The sequence below is a fragment of the Myotis yumanensis genome, unplaced genomic scaffold, assembly GCF_028538775.1.
Source record: "Myotis yumanensis isolate MYYU_CA2020_CCGP unplaced genomic scaffold, mMyoYum1.0.hap1 SCAF_8, whole genome shotgun sequence".
In the NCBI taxonomy this organism is placed as follows: domain Eukaryota; kingdom Metazoa; phylum Chordata; class Mammalia; order Chiroptera; family Vespertilionidae; genus Myotis; species Myotis yumanensis.
The window spans coordinates 15,253,221-15,272,738 of NW_027223759.1; the positions used below are offsets into that span (position 1 = coordinate 15,253,221).

At 35.2% G+C, this 19,518-nt stretch overlaps 1 protein-coding gene across 26 annotated transcripts in view; it reads left to right on the top strand.

Moving 5' to 3' along the window:
- Window positions 1–19,518, top strand: part of MAP2 (microtubule associated protein 2) — a 231,219-nt gene that overhangs the window by 151,453 nt on the left and 60,248 nt on the right. For all 26 annotated transcript variants that reach the window (XM_070422009.1, XM_070422006.1, XM_070422013.1 and 23 more), the window contains one exon: window positions 1,562–1,639. The gene's annotated coding sequence lies outside the window, so the exon portion shown is untranslated. The remainder of the gene's footprint in view (window positions 1–1,561; window positions 1,640–19,518) is intronic.

The following is a 19,518-nucleotide window of genomic DNA, read 5'->3' on the forward strand; positions in this document are numbered from 1 at the left end:
CCCTGCCAACCTGGTTGCCCCCAACTGCCCTCCCCTGCTGGCCTGATCGCCCACAACTGCCCTCCCCTGCAGGCCATCTTGTGACCACGTGGGGGTGGCCATCTTGTGCTAGGGCATGATGGTCAATTTGCATATTACCTCATTATTATATAGGATGATGTTATTTAAAAATATATTCCAAATTTGAGGACCACTGAACTGGAGTAAATGGGAAAAACAAAAATAGAAAAAACAAACAGGAAAAAAAATTTTGTTCAGAGGTCTGGGTGGTCAATTATTTTTTCTAAACTAGCTATCAAATTATTTGAAGAAATTGAGAATTCCACTGTTTCTTCGTGCTTATAGAATATTTTTTATTTTTAAAAAATGTTAAGCCTTTCTACCTTTAATATGCATTAACAGACTTGTTCTCCACTGTACATCATATGTGATGGCTTACAGATCAAATGAGATAATTACATGTAAAAGCACTTAATAGAGGACCTGAGCCAGTCAGTGTTTGTTATTTTTTCATCGAACCCTTGCCTGCTCATATCCATATACACATTGTTCTTGGAAAGGTCATGGAGAAGAACAGAGCCACCTGCTTCTTGTCTTTTCAAGTTTACATTTCCTGCTGGAAGAAGAATTAATAGCTGTCAATCTCATTTTGAGTCTTAGGGTTCATTCTTGAACAGCAACATCTTTCCTGAGGATATGATGGGGTCCACCCTATCAGGGGTGAAATCATACAGGCCCTGATGAAAACACGTGGAGATACTTAGATTTAGACACCCGTTGTAAGACAGCAGGACTTCAAACTGCGCCTAAACTCTGCCCCTTGCATTTAAGGACAATTATTTATGTATGGTTCGCCCTTTGTAGTCTTCTCTGTAGATAAAGATGATTACACCTGAATGGCTTATGAGGGACAAAACAAGCCCAGTGCCTTCTAGTAATTGTTTTTTTCTAGGCACCGCATTAGTAGGAAGTATTCTGTATTGTTCTAGTGGAATTTCTAAGCAGAAGTAATAATCTACAATGACTTTTAGGATTCTGTATGTCAAAATAATTTTAGTACCTTTAGAGAAAATTTAATTCATTGTTAAGAAAAAAAAAAGTCCTCTCCATCCTATGCTAGGGAGAGTCAATACAAACTGGGCAGGAGGCCCAGTCCTTTAAAGCTAACTGGATATAATTAACAATCTACCAGGATAATTACATTCTCTTGGGAGAGAATACAAAGGCCTACAATTTATTAGCTGAAAACAACTTAAACTTTCTTTTTCCTTGGATATAATATATATGTAGCTTCACTGGAGTGAAGCTGAAAAGCAAGAAAAAGTTTGCAACAATTAGCATTTTCACTGCTCTATTCCATACCACTGAAAGAGTACCTAGTAGATTGTAAATATTCAATGTTATGACTATAAAGAGCCACCCTGGAATTTATCTCTTGGTCTCTTAGTTACCCAATATAAAAAGAGAAAGACACAAGTTGAATTTGGTGTCTACATGATGTAATTAAGTGTACATGGATCAGAGAATAAATTATTGATTTAAAAAAATTTTTTTTTTACAGAAAGAAGCCGGGACCTATTATTAACCCTTTGAGAACACAACGTAACAATCTTTACCATTTTACTACTTCCTTGAATAGGTAAGCCTCATCACAATTGTGAAAAATAACTGTTAACAATATATTTTTAAATATCTTTTTAAAATGAATATAAATTTATTTTGATAAGGGATAAATACACATGAATTCTACAGTTAATACAATTAGGATCATCAAAACAACACTTAATGTTTTGAATGATTTAATAGTAAAGAGATGAAAAGATCTTTTTCTGAAGTGAGGATTAAACTAAGCTTCACGTCTGCTATGACTACCAATACCAGTAGTATTTTATCAACATTTACTATGTGCCAGACTTGGTCCTATATGACTTACTTTGCATAACTTAAATCATTTATTCCTTACAACAAACAACCCTGTGAGTAAATAACAGGGATCATCCCTATTTTATAAATTAGAGGCATGAGACAAGAGAGAGAGGAGGCAGGCACCTATAATTCACCCAAGGTGGTATACTAGTACATGGGTCTGGGAGCAGCCGACACTGGAAAGAACACCAACCCCAGCTGCTATTGTAGGAGTAGTTTCACGTTGTGACAGAAAAGTCTAGCAATCAGGTCCACCTATGTTTTGAGTTGGTTCTATTTGAATTTATAAAAGAAAAAAATATATAATGAATTTACTGAAAAAGCCACAGTAGGCAAACATTTATTTCAGGTTTGTATTTGTTACTTTATAATTGTTGCATGAGTAAATAAAGAAATGTATACACTTAGCTTAGTTTACAAGCAGAAATAATATTTTTCTTTATTTTACATCTTTCTTTAAACTCAAAATTCCTATAATAAAAGGAGAATAATATTACAGAAAGAATGATTTTTTTATTCTAGGAAATGAATAATGCATTCTAATCTAATTTCTTTTTATTAGAGGTACTGAATATCCCATCTTAAGTTGGCCACAGCAATATATGTTGTATTGCTTTTATTTCTTTATTATTTTATTTTTAATCAAGAAAAAATACAAAATTTTCAAAGAGAAATATAGAAAATTTATAATAAATAACCTAAGTATAAGTCCCATGGATTAAGCCAATGCTAACAGTCAGCTTTGTTCAAATCTTTTTTAAGTTTATAATTTCATTACAGTCGATATACACTATTATATTAGTTTCAGGTATGCAACACAGTGATTAGACATTTATATACCTTATGGAGTGATCACCACATATGATGTTCAAATCTTTTCTAAAGAAATAAACCATCACCGAAAGAGCAAAAACTCGCCCTGCTCCCTTTCCTTTCTTCCTAAAAGTCTTGAAGATGATGTAACCTTGAAGATGATGTAACCTTCTCTTTGTCTGTTCGATACTTGAATGACATGTGCATGAAACAATATGCCATATGATTGTTTACATCTTAAGAGTTTACATAAATGGCATCATACTCTAGATATTCTTTTGCAGCTTGCCTTCACCTAACATTATATTGAGAGCTCCATCCATTTTGTTATAGGAAGATCTGGTTGACTCATTCTGTCAGCAAGTTGGTTCATTTTAATGTTTCAATCATCTGGTGCATAGTACCAATTTAATATTACTTTTAAATGACGTTCAGCATTTTGAAGATGGTTTAAGCATGGCTATCAAAGCATGTTCAGGAATCCAAAGTTCTTAATACATGATGCCATGACAGTTGGGTTTATGTTTCTTTTTTTTTCTCATTAGAAAAGCCCGCCTTTTTTTATCGGCTATAATGATCTTGCTAATTAATGGGACTCATGATTCACTGATTTTGTCATAACACAATAACTGAAATATGATTTATTTCCCCATAGGTGAAATATTGACTATTCCTAAAAACAAAATACTACCTTCGAAATTAAAAGATACTTAAAAGAAAAAGTCTTCTTTGCCCCATGTTAATAGCTTATATTCTTTTCAAAAATCATGGGAGAAAGAACCTTTTTTAAATAAATGATTTTTCCTAATTTTCTCAAACATACTTAATTCTAAAATTTATTTAAGGTAAAATAAATGTCAATAAACAGTAGTAATATTTATAGATATAGAATCTTTCATATATTTGTAGGGGAGAAAGAAGAGATAAACTAACGTTTGCTGGGCAAATATGAGTAAGTGCAAAGTATTATGTAAGCCTCACAGGTAAGAAGTGCATGGAAATTTTGCAGATGAGGAAATCGAGGCACAAATATGTCTGGTAAGTTACTCAAGATCAGATGCTAATTGCAGAGCCTGAAGTCAAACTCATTGCTCTCAGACTCCAATGTTACAATGCCGACCAGAAAAGAATTGGGAGCACCTAACCTATTTGACACAAAACTATCAGTTTAATTCATTCCACCAAAATTTATTTGGATTCTTTTAAGTAAGTTGAGAAGGCTGATGTTAGAAAAACAAAGAAAACACAGTATCTACCTACAGTGAGAAAACAGGCCATTGGGAAGAGCAGTGATTCATTCAGTGATACCATAAATGTGACTATTTCATTAGGTACCTCTATTTTGCTTTGTTATCTTGAAATCGTTTAGCTTTGCAATCATTGAACCATGCCAATTAGATTAAATTGAATGGGATAACAGGAATGAAAATGCTTTATAAAAGTATTTGCAGTTATTTGCTAATATTACTAATTATTCTGTAAAATTTAGAATTAAAATTTTCAAACCTAATACATTTAACTATAAATGTAAAAAATTGATATATCATCATCTTTTGGGCACAAAATCCCCCTGTAAACATTATAGAGTAGTAAACAGCCCTGACAATTGGTTTCATTCCACTGTCTATTAGAGACATATTATTTAACTTGCTTAAGCTTCATAGCACCAAGATCATGCCTGTCCAGAATTTGCTGTTTCTCATGATCTCTGCCTATATCATTGGAATCCACTCTCTCACCTTGACTCCTGCAGTAGCCTCCTGTGCTTAGTCTTTCTGACCTCTCATCTGTTGTTCACTTAGTGTGGCCTTTAATAGATCTTAATCCATTGACAGGACTCTTTTTTTAGATTGTTTTATTGCTTAAACTAAAGTATTACAAAGAGTATTACATATGTCTCTTTTTTTTTTCTCCCCTTGACCTTCCCCTAGCCTCCCATACCCCCCAATGTCTTGTGTCCATTGGTTATGCTTATATGCACGCATACAAGTCCTTCGGTTGATCTCTTACCCACCCCGCCAACCATTGATGGGACTCTTGTTCTGCCCATAACAGTCAGAATCATTCCCACACTTATACTGTGATCCAGCAAGATGCTATATAACCCATCTTCTACCTCCCTGATATCATCTCAATATTCTCTCCTCCCACTGAGAGGAGAGACTGTGTGACATTCTGAGCTCTGTCAAGAGTAGTGTCTTTATCTTGATGGACCCTCACTTGTTGAAGGACTGAATGAGTGTGCAAGGGTTAATCTGGAATGATGCTCAGCACACAGTATCTTTAATGCACATCAGTGATGGCTGTTGCCCTTTTGAAGGTTTCTTCAGTTTGTCTTAATGGAGTACAGCAATTCTGAAATGCTAACAAGCTTTCATGGATGTTTTTGACACGTCATATTACAGCATCATGACAAAACTTTATTCTACTAATATGTAATCTTGAATCTTAATAGTAGCAAAACACAGAGACAAATTAGGGACAAATTAGAATGAGAAAACCATTTTAAAAGATCAAAAATATTTATTTTATTATTCCATGCAGATCTTCTATCTATACAACAAGATTTGGTACACCCTGACATTGCTTAGATTTTGCTTTATTTTCAGAATAGATTTATATTTTTCATCATTTATAGATGGCAAAGTCTAGCCTTTAGACAATTTTCTATAAAGTAGGATGATTTTTTGTTTTATTTTTTCAATATTCCTTAGGAGCAGCACTGGATGAGTGTTTACATTAGACCACAGTACCGCAATGACTAAGGAAAAGAGACAGAAAATGTATTGTCACCATGCTCTCCGAAAATAAATACCTTGTGCTGATTACTGATTACTGTCTCATCAGCATTCAGCTCTGGTCCATGGCACTCTATGTGAACAATTTTAAAGGCACATTTAACATTCTAAAAATAGATTCTATTGGTAAATTAGAATGTCAGGTGGCCCCTTTATGAAAGCCTACCCTAATCTGTCCTGTCAGTCCGCAGGCATATCCAGACCTCAGACTGTTCTGGCTCTTGGTGAGCAAGAACCTGTTCCAGGGGTGAGGTTCTGAAGAGGGGTATCTCATAGTTAACTAGAGACAGAAAGAGGGAGAATTGCCCATATACTCCAGCAGGAGTTAAAATAACAATAACAGTCCTCCTACTTAACAGGCTGACTCAGAAGCACATTCTACTGACTTTTCGGCAGTTCCGAGCAGATTGTTTGGGCTGCAATTCTGCAGGCAGAGGTGGGCACCACCTGCTGCAAAGGCTGTAGTTCTTGTTAGGAGGGTGCTGTTAGTAAGTCTTGCCTTTTAACAGTTGGGCCAAACGGAGATAGGAAAAGACAAAAATTTGGTGCTGATGAGCGCTGCATTGTTCTAATACCTAGAATAACAGAATGGTGTTCTAGGAATGGATATTATGCGTTTAGTTCTTTTACTGGCCATGAGTATAAATCACTTACTGTGGGAGGTCTTGTAAGTTAGATCTCGCTGGATGTTTGCCTTCAGAAAATTCTGTACACCAGTTGTGGCAGCCTTATCTCAGTCAATTAGGAAAGGCCTTGAAGCCAATAGAAGTCTGGTTTTTGCTTAAGTAGAAGGAGAAAAATTGTTATGTGGTTACTGAGTTACCTCATCCTCCAAGGGCTGGGCACTCTTACTCCTTCAGCCCAGCCTCCCGGACATTTACCTGTACCCTTCAGTGGCCTTGGGCGAGTATGTTTTATCCTGATTCTTATAACCCGACTCTCCTGCATGCTGGCATCATACGGTCTTTCATATACATCAGATCATTTATTTTTGCTACTTAACATTTTTCTATAGTACAAGGCCTGAACTCATTAAAGGCCTTTCAAAACAGGGCTCCAAACAACCACTTCTGGACAACCTCAAATCCCTCCCACGTATTCAACTGCCTTTCCTTCATTCTGACCACAGCAATTCAAATGTCATTTCTTCTATGAAGGTCTCTTCTCCAGCCCTCAAATGGTATTAATTGTTCCTGTGGGGGGGAAGGGGCTTTCGTAGTCTTTTAAACATCCCTAGATGACCAAAAAATCATCTCGGTGTATAATTATTTTCACCTCTGCCTTTGTCCTCAGCTCTGTGAAGTTTTCAAAGGCAAAAGTTCTGTCTTTTCTATATTTGTGCCTCCAGAACCATGTTATTAGATTTGAAAGAAAAATAATATTTTTTAAAATGTTTGTAGTTCATAACAATAATACGTAATGAGTAGATATGATTGAAAGTATAAGTGGTAAATAAATGAGGAATTGAGGAGGTGAAAAAGAAATGAGCAGTAGCCCTATGTAGCATATTTACAAAGTAGGTTTTATGGTGGTGGTTTTATTTTTATTATATTTTTGTCATTTCTTTTGTATGTGTGGTTGTTTGTTTTGGATAGGGAAAAAAGACTATGCTTTTATTCAGGAAGTAAGGGAAGGAAGAAGCCGACACTGTGAGACCACAAAGGGATATTTAAGGAAAAGAAGCTTTGGAGGAGGCAGGGAACAATATGTTAAAGAGCAAATAGAGAGACTAATATTAATAAAAATGAGGGCCCCCTATTCTTCTAAAGAAAAGCTATTCAGTGGGGATAGTTACTTAAATTGGTTTTATTTAACCCTATTACTTCTATTAGTCTCATCCTTTTTAAAAAAAATGTCATTATACTTTTCTTCAAACCAAGTATATAAGTTAGGATTGGCTAGCTGCTAAAACAAATAGATCCAGAAATGTGTTGAAACTTTATTTCTGGCTCATTGAACTGTCCGGATGAGTATGTGGGTTGGGAGGCTGTCTGCCCTCTTCATAGTCAACCAGGGATCCCGAATTCTTCCATTTGTGTCTTTACTTTGTCATCTTTACTTTGTCATTTTCTTCATCCAGCTAGTAGGAGGGCAAAGAGCAAAGAGAAGCACATGGGAGTTGTATAGAGCCAAATCTAGAAGCGAACTTACCACTTCTGTTCACATTTCATTGGTTGGAGCTGAGCCACATGGCCACACCCAGGTGGTCTTCCTGCTATGTGCTCAGGAAGAAGGTGAAAGAGATTTCGGCAAACTGCAAGCAGTCTCTGTTCTACCAAGGCAAAAACCTGTCTACACAATTAATATATTTGACATTTGGATCAAATAGTTCCAGCCCTGATAGAATAGATACCAATTACACCATAAAGATAGAACTGTAAATTATAATTTCAGTGTCACATTAAAATAGTGAATATATTTGATACATCAGTTTACCAAAGTTAATTCTTACAGTAAGACTCAAATAAGATATTTTTTAAAACCCTTCTTATAGAAATATGCATTATGTCCAGAAGGATAATAACAAAATAAATTATAGTTCCTAGTACTGCTTACTTTTCTTCAATAACTTCTTGCTAAATGAATCAATCAGTTAATTAATAGATGTAGAAAGCTTCATTAGGAAAAAATAAGTATCTGTACTTTCATGAATTTCCAAAATTCATCATAAAAAGACATGAATTAGGATGGTCTAAATTCATTTTGAACTGAAGGATGTGCCCTTTTAAAGAAAAATAGCATGTAAAGGTAAAATAATGAGCAAAGATTTTGAAAAAACATGATGTTTTGGTGAACTTACGAATATTCATCTGTAGGCCTCACATCATATTTTGCATTTGCTCTCTGTGCTGTTTGTTTGGATGGTGGTAACGTTGTTATTTTTTTTTGGAGGGTAACAGTTCATTTGATTGTTTTATATGTATAGCGTATTGTGTCAGTGTTGACTCAAAGCCATCCCACCAGCTAAATCTTCTACAAAATCAATTTTGCTGCTAAATAAATGTCACAGTTTCAGTTTCCTGTGACTGCAGAATGCTTGGGTTTTTGTGAAAATACTGCATTGCAGTGAGTGTATGATCAACTGTTTTTTCCTTAAAGGTTAAAACTCCTTTCTTTTTTAGAGTAAGCAGCAATTTAATTAAGTTTCATGGCATCCAAGAGCATTTTAAAATGAATGTACCCCAATAAAACTGGCCTCTTCTGCAAGTGTATACGAAAAGGCAGTTAGATGCGTCAGCCTGTGGGAACAGAATGGAGAATGAACCTGAGGCTGAGACCTTCAAGTGTCTCTGTCAGATCTTTCTTCCTGAGAAGTATAATGACTTACTTGAACCTGCCAATTCCTGCGATTAATTTTTACTCTTTTTTTCCTCACCCACCCCCTGTACTTTCTTGTAATGAATTTCAAGGACTCCAGTCATACCATGTGCACAGTAATTACTACAGAAGGCAGTCTGATTCTGAGACAGCTGAGTCTCTGTAAGAGAAATTTAGAATTTACTAAAGCACATACTTTAGTGAGGGGGTGCGAAGGCTTGAGTCATTTAAGAGCATTTTGAACGGGCTCTAGGAAAGACCCGGTAGTAATCAATCCTGAGTAAAGAGCAGAGGGCAAAACAATCAAAAAGACCCTTTTCCAAGACGAATTGCTGTGGTACCAGAAAGTTCTTGCTACTGGGAAGCAGTGTGTAAGCCTTTTTGTTTTGGTTGGTGTATTCCTTTGTGGCATATGTTTACAACTGGAGTGGGTCTTATTTTTGGAACCTAAGAATTCTAAAGCAAACTTTTAAAATCAAGGGGAATTGAAACATATAGCAACATAAGGTAATATAACACATTATGCATGCACGCACGCATATAATATATAAAATATCAATGGATCATTTAATTACACACTGTAAAAGTGTTATTTGAATGGAACATGAGGACCAGGAAATTAATTTTTCAGTGAAGCTCTGTAGGGAAATACCATACTGGTGGGTAATTTATATATAATTTTCTCACTGGGGAGTTGAGTAATAGTAGTGTACAGTTTAAAATATTTGTATATAGAGAATACATAGGCAATCCTTCTGCTTTATATTTTTCACGATGGTTTAAATCATGACAAGCCTATCCTGCGACTCTTGATTTTGGCACTCAGAATGTACCGACTTCTAATCCTCTCAGCACCCCGGTGAGCAGCGCTGCCAGCATCTCTGGGCCGGCCAGTGGAGGGGCTTCCTGAACTCTGTTTCCGGTCTTGCCCTGCTGTGCTATGCTTTTCACACAGCACCATATGGTCTTTCAAACAGTTATTACCACTTGCTCAGAATCCCGAAAGGGTTTCTCATCATACTTTTCCCCAGTTTCATTGACATATAATCGACATATAACACTGTATATGTTTAAGGTGTACAGTGTGTTGATTTGATGCACTTATATATTGCTGTGACCACCACCATAGCATTCGCTAACACCTCCATCATGTCACGTAATTACCGTTTCTTTGTTGTGCTGCGAACATTTAGATGTACTCTGTTACCGACTTACAAGTATATAATTATTGTTAACTATAGTCATCTGTACATTGGATCCCAAAATTTACTGGTCTTAAAACTGAACCCTTGACCAACATCTCCCTATTTCACCCCTCCCATCATACTCAGAAATAAATCCAAACACATGACCTGGCTCTGCTTAGCTTTCATAGCACTCTTCTTTATCTCACTTCAAGTCAGACATAAACACATCAAGCTCATTCCCACCCCAGAACCTTTACACCTAAAGCACATATTTCCTTCCTGGAACATTCTAACCCCAGTTCTTTGTATAGCTAGCACCCTCCACATCATTTGAGTCTTGCTTCTGAGCTTACCTCCTTGAAGATGCTTCCCTGAACACCCTATTGAAAATAGTGCCTTTCTCATGCCTTGCTAGCTTCTTCTCATTTTAAATTTTATATTAAATATATTAAATATTAAATTTAATACTTTAATATTAAATAATACATTTTATGTATCTTAATGAAGTGCTTGGTTCCTGTATGATTACCTCATCAAAATGCAACTTTTATGAGGATAGGAATTTTGTATGATCTGTGGCACATTGAGAGACTTCCCTGTGTCTCAAAATAAATATCTCATATCTTTCCCTCATTACCAATCCCACTGCTACTGCTGTAATTCAAATTCTTATATGCTTTCTCATCAGTTATAACATTATTGTCCGTCTGCACGCCTTTCCTGTTTCTGATAATAACCTTCTACAGCTCTTTCTCTGGTTCATCTTGTTATTTATCTGCTCAATTTTTCCCAGAAATATGTCATTAATAATGATAAAATTTATACTACACAGCCTGACAAATGAGATATTCATCATCTGGACACTTGCCTCTCTGGAGTATTTTCCACTACTCCTGTTTTGTTGTTGTTGTTGTTTGTTTGTTTTTTAAATATGTTTTTATTGATTTTAGAGAGAGAAGAAGGGAGAGGGATAGAGAGATAGAAACATCAGTGACAGAGAAACATCGATCGGCTGCCTCCTACTGGGATAGAGCCCACAACCCAGACATGCGCCCTAACCAGTAATCGAACCAGGGACCTCTTGGTTCATGGGTCAATGCTCAACCACTGACCCACACTGTCCAGGCACTACTCCTGTTTTGGACATTCTGAAACATCTTGATGTTTCCAGTTCTCTTATACCCCTATGTCTATTTTTTTTGTGTGTGTGTGTGTGTGTGTGTGTATAAAATTATGCCCTTGTCCACCATGAATGCCCTTCAAAATTGAAAGCAAGGTTTGCCATTCTGAAGTCTCCCATGAATTTTCTCATTTTATAGGAACTTCCATAGAATCCCTTTATATTTCTATTAAAGTATTTATAGTATTGTCACCTAACTAAATTTATAATTAAATACTAAATTTCTTCTAGAGAAAGGTAAAGTATGAGTCATATAAAAGTAAAGTATGAATCATGTATATTGACATGTTAGTCTCCCTCAGTAGCTCCTTAAGACCAAAAGCTGAGTCTTCCTAGTATTTGACTATTCTCAGCATCTAGAACAGTGGTTCTCAACCTTGGCTGCACATTAGAATCACCTGGGAATCTTTTTAAAATCCTGACTTCTGGGCCTCATTCCAAAGGATTTTGGAATGGATTTTAAAAAGATTCCCAGGTGAAGGATGAGGCCCAGAAATCAGGATTTTAAAAAGATTCCCAGGTGATTCTAATGTGCAGCCAAGGTTGAGAACCACTGATCTAGAACCATGCCAGTGACATAATAGGTGTTTGTTTTGTATTGTTATATTTCCTCATCAGAAGACAGGGTTTTCTAATCTCATTTCTCTCTTCTGCTCATTCTTCAGGCATTTGTCTTGCTTTTTCTTTTAGTTAAGGATGAACAAGGTAGTCCCTATCTTATTTATAAATTACTCATGAAAATACTTAGGAAATTTATTATTTCCCAAGAAATTGTGGTTTTCTTTATACTTAAGGCCTATAGTGCCTCAAAGGAGATGTAGCTATACATCATAATTTGCACTATCCTGAGTTTCCAGGAAAATATTTATGTTCAACGGAAAGTCTGTTTCCCTTTGCCTCTATGATTAAAATATGAGACACTGAATATAATTTTAATATTTAATTCTAATGTATTTTTTTAAGATGAAAGAGAGAAAAAGGTAAGAAAAATGAAATTAAATATTGCTGTTTAGAAATTCTCAACCAAAGTGCCCACTGGAAATGTGGATCTCATTTCGAAGGTAAATGGCAGTTGTTTATGGCCATTTTCTTGGAGAAAAGTAGTTACTTTCATGATTCTACCTTCAGTTCACATTTTTTACATAGGTTAACTCTAAACTTTCTAACCTAAATTTTCAGAATTTCCTTTCTTTGATTTATCTACTTATTTATCTAAAATAAAATAAAACATTGAAACAGCAAATATATTTCAAAAATTAATATGCCTCTTCAGAATTTTGACTTTCCTATAAATGTATTTTATTTTTAAATTAATTTAACATTTTAACAATGTTTTACATTTGAAATCATGTATTTATTTGCTCTTGGCCAGGTATTTGTCTGACTTGTCAATGATGGGTCTATTTTTATATCAAAATGTTTTTCCCTGTGGACCCACCATACAATATGTGCCTATACTTACATTAAGACTTTTACATATTAGATTGGAATATTTTTCTTTGTAGAAAGCTGAATCACTGTGGATATTTGTTTACTTGAATATTTTTTCCAGCTCAATTTTTTACCATCTCTAAAATGTAGAGTAATTGTATATATTTCAGGCCTGGAGAGTTTAGCAAATTTGTGCCACATCATATCAACCTGAAAGTTTAGCAGAATACAAGTAGGAAGCCATAAAAAAATGACCTGGTTTCTAGAATTCACTCCAGGGTACACAAAGATATGTCTGCTCAGAGAAATAAGTTGAGCGGCATATGAAGACTGACCTGATTGGGTCAGACCTGAGTTATGAAGGAATTCCAAATGATAAGAATTCTGCTTGCTTCCTTTTGGCCCAACTCAACTGACAGAGTGAAGAAGACAACGTTCAACTTAACTCAGAATCCCCCTGAGTCACAATTACAGCCAGCAGCAGCACAGCACAGCATAGCAACAGCCTGCCCTACTTCCAGAGAAGAAATCAATGTTTTACATGACTCAGATTTTACTTTTATATGACTCACACTTTACCTTTCTGATATAATTAACTAGATTTTGGACCCTCCATGTATGCATTAGTTTAGAATATTTAAAACTGCATGTGGTACAAATATTTTGTACCCTTCCATTTTTTATTTTAAGTGTATATATATATATATATATATATATATATATATATATGATTCAGAAGGTTTATATTCATGTGGCACCTGTGGTTTACTTTATTATTGCATTTATTTTATTATCTTGTGTTTTTCAAACACATCTTGCCTTCTGCAATATAGTGTGAGTTACTGGTTGCAGAATCAATATCTTAAACGTCATTGTATTCCTAGTGCTTAACAGAATTCTTGGTATAAAGCTGGTATTTAGTAAACATTTACTTGAAAAGCTTTTAGAAGGCATAATAAATGAATTGATGGTTGATAACAATCTAAAATTAAGTAAAGGCTCAATACATGCTTGTTAAAACAATGTATAAATACCGACGGTTCCCAACTTACGATTTCTCAACTTTATGATGGTGTGAGAGCGATATAAATGCATCAGTAGAAACCGTGCTTACAATTTTGAACTTCAATCTTTGCCCAGACTAATGATATGTGGTGTGGTACTTCTTATGACAGATGCAGGGCAGTGGTAGAGGGCCACAGTACCCCCTCAGGCACATGATCACAAAGACAAACAACGGATAGTCTACACTGCTGTGTTGCCTGTGTCTTTTGGATATGGTGTTCTGCACACATTTAACTTAGGCTAAGCTAAGTTATGATATCCAGTCGGTTTAATATGGTAGATTGTCATCAATAGGGCAAATTTACAAAGTTAGTGTCTTTATGTGGATTAGATTCTCTTTCAAGTTCCAACCCCATCCCACCAGTCTCACTGCTTGGCGAAAGAGCAAGCAATCAATGGATGTTAGCGGATTTGGCTTCTCATCCCAGATTTCCCTGGAAGTGTCTAACTTAATCAGATAATTTACTCTTTCTGGCCTCAGTTTTTCAATATTAGGCAAACTATGTACTGACTCCTGTTGCCAAGAATGTTCAAATAAAAACCATAAAATTAATAATAGGTAGCATTTATTGAGTAAATCTAGCTTGCCTGGAATTATGGTTTATTTGTATTATCTAATAATTCCACCAACAGTCTAACACTGGGTTTTTGTGTACAGTGTGTCCATCATCTTCAAAACTATTATGCACCCACCAACTTGCTTCATAAGAATTGTTTTCTAGTCATGCTATGTGATGGAGAGTGAGTCATTCTTATATGTACTTAACAATCAACTTGAAAAAAGCAGAGAAGACATAAAACAAATATTTGGATTTTCAGCTTAACTTTTTTATGGCATCAAGGACTTTCTCCTTAGTTTTGCATAGAAGACAAAGAGAAGGAATGCAGGGTTATTGTCAGTTCATCAACAACTCTTTAAGCTTAGACTTTGTCGGCATTGATAAGTGAAGATATAGATCTTACATAAACTTACACCATTGTTAAGGACTAAAACAAAAGTTCCTGTTTTGTAATACTGGTATGGATAGTAATAGTATAGGCATAATTGAGTCTACATGGAAAAGGGAACCAATATTCATGTGCATAATTGTATTATATAACTGATTGTTTTACTCTTGTCTTGTCTTTGGTTATGCAGCAGTGCAGAATTATGATGAGTTTTTATTGAACTGTCACATTGCATGATGACAGAGCAAAACATATCATAAAGAACATTCTAGAACTGTTGGTGCCAAGCCATTATGAAAATGGAGACATATCTATCTGGCACACATGTATTTTTCTTTTAGTTTTTCCAAGCTTTATTGTTTCTCCTTTTGCCAATTTTTAAGGGTATTTAAAGTTTCCCAGTAATAACTATAACCATGGACTATTTCTATGCTTTGTGATCTTTCTAATACTATAATCCAAAGAAAAACAGTGAGGTTTACAGTGAGCTGTGAATCCTGAGAGAAAGGATTCTATTCTACACTTTGAGCACATGTCTCAGGTGGATCTGAAATCATTGATGTACTTCTTTGAGAGCTTTATGGCTCGGAATTATCTGTCACACATTCACATCTTACCTATTACCCACACCCATCTCCCAAATGATCTAACAGTAAAGAAAATTATAAGTTGATTTGACATTTTAAGCAAGTGCACTTTTGTCATAAATCATTAATAAATACCCAGGAGAATTTAAAATAAATATTCTAAAGAATTTTAAGTTGTTTACAGACAGAGCAAGGATTAGTCATTATTTTCGCAATATGAAGTAGGTTTATACCACAGACAATGTGTAATTTTAAACGTACTTCTGAGATGTGTCTGCCTCCCTCAAGTAGGATTAGAGAAAAGAAACAACTGGCATATTCCCAGGAAGCTGACTAAAAGCAGCCAGTCCCATGATTGGAATCCACTCCTCTTCGTAAATGTCCTGGACTGAAGAAGTAAAAGGTTTAACTTCTATTTGTGAGAATGATGAGATGGCGTATCAAGTAATTGCCTCACCCCTTTACACCAGTTATTCTGTAGGCATGTTTCATGTTCTTTTCTGAAGTCCTATGCTACAGGCTTGCCAACTTTAGTGTCTCAGAATCACCTGGTGAATTTGTTAGAAGACCAATTTCCAAAGCCCATACCCCCAAATTCTAATTTGTTAGATTGATGCTGGAGGTAATTGTCTGGAAACACTTGAGGATCTATCGGAAATGGATCATCACCAAAGAGTGGTTCAATTTTATGAGTTTAAAACCTTTTCTGAGATGGATGAAATAGTTTATCTTAAAGATATTTTGATACCTTCTTGTCACATGCTCTCTATTATGTGTCCAAGTTTAGTTCAGGTCTAGTCATTTGTTCTGCTTGGCATTATTCTTCATGGGTTCCCAATGGAGTTAGAACTTCAGTACCAGCTCTCCTACCAGGCCTGAAAATTAGGTTTCAAAACCATCCTCCTCTCACTGATGGAGCTAGTGTTGGCTAAACATTTATAGCTAACAGAACCTTTCCCCCTGTGTATATCTGGAGTTAGAAGGCTGGTGAATTATTCACTCAACATTCAACAAATATTCGAAACACAACGGATAGCTAAATGGTGCTTTGTTCAGTTTGTGAATTACTATCATGCTTCGGTTATGTGCATCTTGCTTTGCATGACCCTTTTCATACTTGGAAGGAAAAATGTGAAAACCTCTCACTAAGTACATAGAAAATTAGAAAATGGTTTATTTTGAATAAAATGTATCTGCGATTTACATCCTTAGCTCTGGATATGCCCTGAGAAAAGAAATCCGTCAGTAGCTCCAAAAACAGCAGAGCCATCAGGGACATTTTCTTCCCAGTATTTCTGCTTGCTTACTTCTTCCCTTTGAATCGTGAAGGAAATGTGGCAGCTGTACCTTATTTTTTTGTCTCTGCAAGCCTCAGGGCACATGTGCTCAGGAACTGAAGTTTGATACATTAAATAAATTTATCTCGGCGCTAATAACAGAAACTACAGGAACTGTCAGAGCATGTCAGACTTTTTTTTATGCACAATATGCAGGCGGTCGATAGATGGAGTTCCAGGTGAAAATGCCTCTCTTTTCAAGCCAGTCTTTAAACACGTTAAATTTTAATGTGCACATATGATTTTATAACTCTTGGGGAGAACCAACAAAAGTGTGTTATTTGGCCACCCCCCAAAAAATAAGTCGTCATTTTAAAGTTATCATTCGTTTATTAGCAACATTTGCTTGGAGGATAAATTCATAGAGTATTCTAGGGAAGATGGATAAAGGAGAAATACCTTTTAAACAACTAAGTAATGTTAGTTTTTTAAGAAATCATATTTTCATTAGAGTTGTTAACCTTTAACCTATGTGAAAGTTCTAGAATATTATGTGAGGTTTTATAAAATGATTTATCTGGAAAATGTTAATATCTATTTTGTGTTTTTTTTTTTCACTTTATGTATACGTGAAGGATAACATAAAAGCTATTATGTGCTAAATAATACTATGTGATTTTCTTAAAAAAATGATGCCCCAAAATAAAATGTTGGAAGGCAAAGGGTACAGTTATTATTTGTAATAAATAACAGAATTCAGCACCAAAGACTTAGAATGAGGTAAATACTATATTTAAGTATTAAAGTTTCTGACAAGGGAAAATATGGGAATAGCTGTATTACCAGATTGTCTAAGAAATATTAGAAATCAACAAAATGCGTATTACCTTATTTCTAAATTACAATACAAATTAATTTATTGTATATATCCTATGCAAGGGACAATTATACACAAAAGACAACGTTTTCAAGAGTGGTCTTGCAGATTTGGAGTTAGGATTTGGGGTTGCCTCTGGGCAAGTCCAAATTTGTTCTTATATACAAAAATGTATGAATTTGTGTAAGTGTCTGGGCAGGTAGGTACTCAAGTAAAATCTTAGAATTTTAAAACATAGAGCATTATAGTCTTAGGTTTGGAAAATGATTAAGGCAGTTGCATTTAAATACAAGAGAATCTGAATATAATAAGAAATCCAATTATTAATGTAATAGGTATTCTACAAATCTGATAAATAGCATTACTGACTGACAAATGAGTCTTTAAGACCCACATTAATTATCATATCAGATTTTAAAAATTTTAGTAAGTAACTGAAATTTGGAATATACCTGCCCCAACCATGAGTTGAATTTTGCCATGAGAGTCATGTTTTCTGTTGAGTTGGAATTTTCTTTTTTTCTGTTCTTTCTTTTTCTATTTTTTGTTGTTTCTTTCACTCTTTTGCTTGTTTGCTTTCTTCTCTTTTGGTATTTCTTAACTGGAATTATCTAAGACCTTTTAATCATTATTGGAAGAGTATTAATTTTACTTCACAACATTAAACATGTATACATTAAATCTACCCCAAAACAAAAATGAAGCATTCTACAGATGTTAAATAAATAAGTAATGAATCTATAAACCATTTCAACTTGGAATTTAATCTGTGGAACAACTGTTTTCATTCAGATCTCCAGCTCTTCCACAGTTAGGATTTGTGATCTTTTGCAATAAGGAGAGAGGAGAGACTTTCTCATTACATGGGAGGAATGGAATGCTAACATTCCTTGTTCTTCATAGTTTCCTCTCATAGATTTGGAGGGGATTTGCCTTTATCAGCTTTCTTATTTATCTCACATTCACAGTTTTCAGAGAGATTCAGGTAAAAATAATTATATACATCAGGAAGAAATGATTAAAAGAAGCTGTGATCACATTTGACTATTGTCATAATGCCATTTTGTAGAGTAGAGCTAAACCGTGACTCCAAAACAATGATTAGGAATTCAAGTGAAATTTACCACAAGTGGGTGGTATTTTAATAATATCATACTATGACTATAAGTGAGTGTAGCCAATAGTATTTCCTTTGCTTCCAGAAGCTTTTCAGTAGAGCGGAAGGAAGTCTTAAATTATATTTTCTGTCAAAGTAGCTTTGTCAGATCAATACCAGCTTGACATTTTCTAAGATGTTGTCACTTAATACATGGTTATACTATGTACATTTCAAAAGCCCAACAAATTAGAAAGTGATAGCTGATTAATCTGCATACATTTTAAGGAGTGTTATCTGAGTAGTCTTATCAGGAAGTTAGATGATGCATTTTAGATTATAAATTCACTTCATTTGTGTCTCTGATATTAATTGAAACCAATGTGGCCAGCCACCCCTTTCTTTTTACAAAATTAATTTCTACTAATTGATTAAAAAGAAAGAATCCAAAAGTCTGAGGCATTACACACTAAAGAGATCATTTTTTGAATGTCTGGTCTCTTTAAAACAAACTATCAGCATTTCAAGTGGATGATGACCAAGTAGCACTCTCCTCCATTAGGCATTGTTTTTTTTTAGGTTCACTATGAGGCTTTTCAATCACTGAGAAATCTTTTCCAGAGAGCCCTGTGGGGAAAACTGCCAATTTTAGCTGGGAATGGTGGGTGCTCATATTGTTTTCTTTACTTTGAGAATCTGTGGCTAGAACTCCCATGGGCTAAAGTGAAAACCTAAGTATTTCCCAAATCCTTTGAGAGGTGTTGATAAACATGGCATCCAACAAAGGGTTCTATGGCCTATTGGTTGGGATTCTCTCCACATCACTGCCCTTCCCTGAGATTCCATGTGTCCGAGCACATGAAAAGCTCTCAGCTAGTGTTACACATGCCTGTGCAACTCAACATTTCTCAAGTTCATGTAAGCTGACGGTCTTCCTCCCAAAACACATCATTGAAGACTAAACATGAAAAAACATTAGACAATGTTCTCATAGTGCAGGATTCCTTGGCTCTAC